This window comes from Lathyrus oleraceus, chromosome 1, assembly GCF_024323335.1.
Source record: "Lathyrus oleraceus cultivar Zhongwan6 chromosome 1, CAAS_Psat_ZW6_1.0, whole genome shotgun sequence".
Lineage (NCBI taxonomy): Eukaryota > Viridiplantae > Streptophyta > Magnoliopsida > Fabales > Fabaceae > Lathyrus > Lathyrus oleraceus.
The window spans coordinates 389,010,606-389,017,903 of NC_066579.1; the positions used below are offsets into that span (position 1 = coordinate 389,010,606).

Sequence of the window (7,298 nt, forward strand, 5' to 3'; positions counted from 1 at the left end):
GAAATAGAAACAAGGAAAGAACAAGCATATACATCATTTTCCCCCTTTTGATATTATCAAAAATAAGGGAAAGATGGTTAAAATATGATAGTTAAAACCATACAAGATTCAATTTTACATATGGAAATTTAAACATAAGAGCAAATATCTTCTTCACAATACAATCATATAAAGTCAAAGTTACTATCATCATTGATGCTTCTTCAAAATATATTTCATTTAATGAAGCTTTTAGAACTACCATATCATATGATCTTGTATCTTGAAAGATCGATCTTGATTTGGCAATAGTAGTATGTGAACTTCAAGTGCCTATTAAACAATTAATAGTACTTAGGTATCCAATATTTTTTGGGTCATCTTGGGTTAGATCCCTTACTCACCATACATACTCACCGTAAGGAATACCATAACTTCTTATGTAACAAGCATTAACAGTATAACCTTTTTCTTTATAGTAAAAACGAGTAAGTCTAAAAACATGATGCCTTTTATTGACATAAAATTTATTTTTAACATAAGGCATTTTATGATGATTTACAACATGTTCTTTCTTTGATTCCTTATTGTTGAATTTTCTAGTAGCCTTTAGAAAGATGATTTTATTTGTACTATGTTTATAAAAATTAGAAAAGTCAAGTCGATATTTATTATTTAAAAATCTTTGACTACTTAACACATTATTCAAGCCAATTTACACTTTTTCATATTTGGCAATGACTTGGTTTAATTCCACATATTTTGACTCAAAAGAATAACAATTATTGCATTATGAATATTTGATTAAGTCTAACTCCGCTTTTGTGATATTAGTGTCACTTTCTGAATTTAAAATAGTTTTCTTGTATTTTAAGTTTTTTCTAGAATTTTTCAAAAATTTATCATGTAATTCAATAAATGCACTTTGTAAGCCTTCATATGAATGTCTATAATCAATTTAGAATTACTAACCTCATGTTCTTCATCACTTTAATGATATGATATCATCAATGCCTTGTTTGCATGATCTTTATCTGAAGATGAATTTATTTTATTGTCACCCCATGCTACATATGCTTTTATTGACCTTTTGTCCTTCTTTCTCTTGAATTTATTCTTTTTTAAAGTATAGGGCATTCACTTTTAACATGTCATCTTTCTTCATATTCAAAACATGTAACCTTCTTTATTGGTGCTTCTTTTTGAATGATCACCTTTTTCCTTTATTTTCTTAAGAAAATTTCAAACTTCTTGATTACATAATCATCTTCATCTCTAGTGGACTAATCCTCTTGATTTCTATCATGATTTTGTTGGAAATCCACCACAACCTATGGAGAATTTCTCTCAATCTTGATGGACAAGATTGTTATCAACCACACAATGATAATGAAAAGAAAAAATGATTGAGAAAGAAAGAAAAGAACGTTGGAGAAGAAGAAGAATATTTTCTGCTGATTTTTCTCTCTTTCCACAACCTGTGGAAAACTTCTTTATTCACTTTGCAACTGTAAAATTCTGTGAATACAATGTTATGAGTTCTGCATATAAGAATAGGGGTTACTCCCTCTATTTATAGATTTAGGTTAGCTTGTTCACTAAGAAAAAACCCAAAACTATAAAATCCCAAAATAGATAACACTATAAAAATAGGCCTACGTCGAAATCATGTGTGAAGCAACATGCTCCGACACTTCGGCACACTAATACAAATCGACACACTCGGTGATTCGACACTTCCTTTATTCTGTCAAGGAACCTACTTCAACACAAGGAATTACAATTCAACACACATCCTAATTTATTGTGTCTAAGTTATCTACACTCATCATAACTCTTAGTCTTCTGAGAACTTCGACCTCCACTCCTTTTGTCATGATGTCTGCAATATGATTCTCAGTTCTGCAGTATTCCAGATTCATCTTCACATCTGCTACCTGCTCTCAAAGATAATGGAACCTTATTTCAATGTGCTTACTTCGACCATGTACTATCAGATTCTTCGCCATATTGATAGCTGACATGCTGTCGATCTTCATGGTAATTGCTCCATGACTCTTCGTTGTTATATCTTCAACCAGATTCATCATCCATGTTGCTTGACATGCACAAAGGAAAATGATAACACGAAATTATATCACATTTTAAGACTTAATTCAATTAGATTATATTATCATTTACTTTAGTTTATCTCATTTTATCAGATATTATGCAGTATTTCCTTGCTATTTATGTCAGGTATCCATTTTGAAGCAAAAGTGAAAAAGGGAAGAAAAGGAGGTGTAAAAAGGAATAAAAAGGAAACAAATAACAAAGACCAAGCCCAACCCAAAGAAAGTGCACGTTATGCCTGTGACGGGCGTCACAAGGGTTGTGACGAGCGTCACACTAAAGCATTCCTGTGACGAGCGTCACACATGGTGTGACGAGCGTCACACCAGTCCTCTATATTTTTGGCGCAAGGAACTCAACTGACCACGTTGAAAGCTATTTCCACGCACGCTTAACCCTCGGAACGAGACCACGCACACGGAAACCCTTGAAAAGCAGTTACACCAGCAGCTATATAAATAGCAGCTAATTGGGAAGTTTCAAAGAACCGGTTTTTCCACGCTCACATTGCCGAAGCTCTGCCAAATTTTCTTTTCACGCCTTTTGCTTATTTATTTTCTTTTCCAGCATTGTTTATTTTATTTATTTCTTTTGCAAGCTTTACGTTCTTTTTCCCTTGCAAATTTACCTTTCCAGTTTTAGCTTTTAGATATTTTTCGCATAATAGTTTCTACACCGGAAACTATTGTGCAATTTATACTGGATTTAACCTTACGTTATATTCCAGTTTTATTTCCTTGATTTAATTTACTGTTTAATTGAAGAATCCAAGAACAAATCCTACCGGCTTGTGGTGGAGTGTTCAAGACCATTGTATTACGCATTCAGGTTCTTTAATCATTATTTAATATTTTGTTTTATTATTTATCTATATTATCTGCCTGGAATGAGTCTGTTTATGCATGATATAAATTCTTATTTATTTAGCATGTCTGGCTAATTTGCCTAGGTATCGGTATGTAAAGTAAGCAGAATAAGGGATCAAGACTGAGTCGGTCTACCTAAACTTAAAATCAAAATCAATCTTTTTACGGTCTCAACTTACAGGTTTAATAACAAGATTTTTTACAAAAGTAAAAGACATAAAGAAGTTAAAATCAATAGAGCGAGAGTTTGAGATTTTAACTGGACAGTGTAAGTTAGGCATTAATTCTAGATCAGGGCGAGAGCAAGTTTTAGAGTTAATTAAATTCTGACCTTTTCCAAAAAGTATTTTTAAAGATTGAATGTGAGGACGAGAGTTAAGCATTTGGATTTAATTATATAACCTAAGTCAACAGAGCGAGAGTTTGAGATAAGGGTGTTTAAAACGGTCAGTATTTTCTTAAAAAGAGTTTCTGCAACTTTATTGCTTTCAAAATATGGTTTTTGACTTAATTATAAGTGACAGCAACATTAATATAAAATCATGGTTTATTCAACAGAGCGAGAGTTTGAGATAGAACCTTTAACCAATAAAGTTAACCGAAACGATTCATTTTAAAACCAAGAAACCGACAAAGACTTGATTCCCTAGTTTTGACGAACTACATACCGATATCCGTCTTATTAATATTTAATCTAGATATTAGTTTAGCTCTTAGTTTTTCCCAAACAATCAAACATTTTCACCTTAGATTTACGTAGTAACCTTAGATAACGGTATATCGATTCATAAGTCCCTGTGGGATCGATATCTTTTAAAACTACGCGATAGAACTGTGCACTTGCAGTTTGTATCCCATTCTCGACTCACCCAGTCGAGCGATCAAGTTTTTGGCGCCGTTGCCGGGGACTTTTATTCAATCGATATCGTAACTCTTCCGTTACGCTGTAGAGACTAAGGTTTCTTTTTCTTCTATTTTCTTTCTTTCGTTGATTTGTATGCCACGCACTCGCTCTCAAGGCGAGCCGCTCTATTTACGAATCAACGATATCGAACTATATCTCCGAGTCTTACGACGAATTCGGGAATATCGTGCTGAAAACAATCTCCCTCCTATAAACCTTCCTGATTTCAAAAACATTTTTCCTTCTTTAACCGAGATGGCAGAACCAGCTCGTGCTCTTAGAGATTACGCCGCTCCATCGCAAGATGAACCGCATTCAAGTATTGCTCCGCCCGCAATCGAAGCAAACAACTTTAAACTTAAACCTTCGTTGTTGCAGGCTGTGCAACAGAACCAATTCTCTGGAAATCTTACCGAAGATCCAAACCTTCATTTATCCGTATTTGTCCAATACGCTGATACTGTTAAAGCTAATGGTGTCACTTCAGAGGCAATTCGACTTCGTCTTTTTCCTTTCTCATTAAGAGATAGCGCTAGAAGATGGCTTCAATCTCTTCCTTCCAACTCAGTCACCACATGGAACGAGTTGAAGAAAGTTTTTCTTGCCCGATATTTTCCACCAAGCAAAACAGCTATGTTAAGAGCCCAGATAAACGGATTTAAACAGAAAGACAACGAGTCTCTTTTCGAAGCATGGGAAAGATACAAAGACATGATGAGACTTTGCCCACACCATGGTTTGGAAGACTGGTTAGTAATTCACACATTTTATAATGGTCTCTTATACAATACAAGGTTAACAATAGACGCCGCTGCAGGTGGTGCACTAATGAACAAACCTTACGCTGATGCTTACCAGCTTATCGAGAGCATGGCCCAAAACCACTATCAGTGGGGAACCGAACGAACGAATGTGGAAAAACCTCAACCGAAAACTGGCATGTACGAGATAAGTAACCTTGATCACGTCAATGCAAAAGTGGATGCTTTGGTCTAGAAAATTGAAAGTTTAAACGTATCACCTCCAGCAGCCGTGGTTGCTATAACTCAGAATTGCGAGGTCTGTGGAATCCAAGGCCACACTCCTGCGGAATGTCAACTCTTGACTGGAATCCAAACAGAGCAAGTAAACTATGCTCAAGGAAGCCCCTATTCGAATACCTATAACCCAAATTGGAAGAACCATCCAAACTTCTCATATAAGAGTAATAATGCTTTATACGCACCTGGACAGTCTCCAAATCAAGCCCCATCTATACCTCCGGGATATCAGAAACAGAATCCTAACAATAATACCCCTAGAAAATCCAACCTGGAAATCATGATGGAAAATTTTATAGCTTCCCAACAACAAACCAATAAAGATTTCTTAAACCAGAACATACACACTGGCGAACAACTTAAACAACTAGCAAGCAAAGTAGATGCCCTGGCTACCCATAACAAAATGCTGGAAACGCAAATATCTCAAGTAGCTCAACAACAAGCACCTACTGCTGCACCAACTGGTACATTCCCTGGACAGCCCCAACCCAATCCGAGAAGCCAAGCTCATGCAATTATATTAAGAAGTGGAACGGAAGTGGAAGGACCGTCTGACCCAAGGATAGAAAACCAAAACCCTAAGAAATCTACTGAGGAAAGTGAACCTAAGGAAAAGGAAGAGAGTAATAAGGAAACCCTAGAAAAGAAGGAACCTTATGTACCTCCACCACCTTACAAACCACCTATACCTTACCCTCAAAGGCTTGTTAAAACCAAAGATGTAGGCCAATTTAGAAAATTTGTTGATCTCCTTAAACAATTAAACGTTACAATTCCGTTTACCGAAGCTATTACGCAGATGCCTTCATATGCTAAATTCTTAAAAGAAATTCTTTCTAATAAAAGGAAACTTGAGGATAGTGAAACCGTTACACTCCCTGCCGAATGTAGCGCTATAATCCAAAACATGCCCCCTAAACTCAAGGATCCGGGTAGTTTCTCTATACCCTGTCACATAGGAAAATTTGTCATCGACAAAGCCTTATGCGATTTAGGAGCCGGAATTAGCGTTATGCCTTTATCCATATGTAAGAAACTGGAAATGGGAGAATTAAGACCGACCAAAATGTCTGTGCAATTAGCAGATCGTTCCATCAAATATCCTGTAGGAATCCTTGAAAACGTTCCCGTACGCATAGGTCAGTTTTACATTCCCACTGACTTCACAATTATGGACATTAGAGAAGATGATACGACACCTATTATACTAGGAAGACCATTCTTAGCAACTGCCGGTGCAATCATAGACGTAAAACGAGGACGACTCACCTTCGAAGTAGGTGAAGAGAAAATTGAATTCATTCTTTCCCAATTCTTGAAAGCACCTGCAATAGAAGATACATGTTACTTCATGGATATCATCGATGAATGCATAAAAGAAGCAGAGTCAGGAGAAGACAAAGCATCAGACTATCTTTTAGAGGACAAATCTAAACAATGCCTAGCAATAACACCGGATCCTACGCAGTGTCTTAACAAACCAACCCCTGATTTGAAAACACTTCCCAAAAATCTGAGATATGAATTCCTAGACTTAGAACTTGAACGACCTGTGATAGTTAATGCAGATCTAGGAAGACTCGAAACAGAAAAACTCCTACATATCTTAAGAAAATATCCAACCGCACTAGGATACCACATCACCGATCTTAAAGGAATAAGCCCTTCTATTTGTATGCACCGCATCATGTTAGAAGAAGACTGTAAAACCTCTAGGGAACACCAGAGAAGACTAAATCCGATCCTAAGTGAGGTAGTAAAGAAAGAAATAACCAAGTTATTGGAAGCAGGTATTATATATCCTATATCTGATAGCAAATGGGTTAGTCCTGTACACGTTGTACCAAAGAAAGGAGGCATAACCGTTATTGAAAACGAAAAAGGAGAAACTATAACTAAACGAATCGAATCGGGATGGAGAATGTGCATTGATTATAGGAAACTAAACAAAGCAACCCGAAAAGATCATTTCCCTTTACCATTCATTGACCAGATGTTAGAACGATTAGCTAAACATTCACATTTCTGTTATTTAGACGGTTATCCAGGCTTCTTTCAAATACCAATTCACCCTGATGACCAAGAAAAGACAACATTCACATGCCCTTTTGGTACCTTCGCGTATAGACGAATGTCGTTTGGTCTATGTAATGCCCCTGCAACTTTTCAAAGATGCATGATGGCAATATTCGCCGACTTTCTCGAAAACATCATGGAAGTATTTATGGATGACTTTTCTGTATACGGACAAAGTTTCGAAGAATGCCTTGAAAACCTGGAAAGAGTTCTGGAGCGATGTGTAAAAGTAAACTTAGTACTTAATTGGGAAAAGTGCCACTTTATGGTACAAGAAGGAATTGTTTTAGGACACATCATCTCGAACAGAGGAATCGA

At 36.2% G+C, this 7,298-nt stretch overlaps 1 pseudogene; it reads right to left on the minus strand.

The window, feature by feature from the left end:
* Nucleotides 1-4,501: 4,501 nt before the first annotated feature.
* Nucleotides 4,502-4,601, minus strand: LOC127116473 (uncharacterized; annotated as a pseudogene).
* Nucleotides 4,602-7,298: the final 2,697 nt, after the last annotated feature.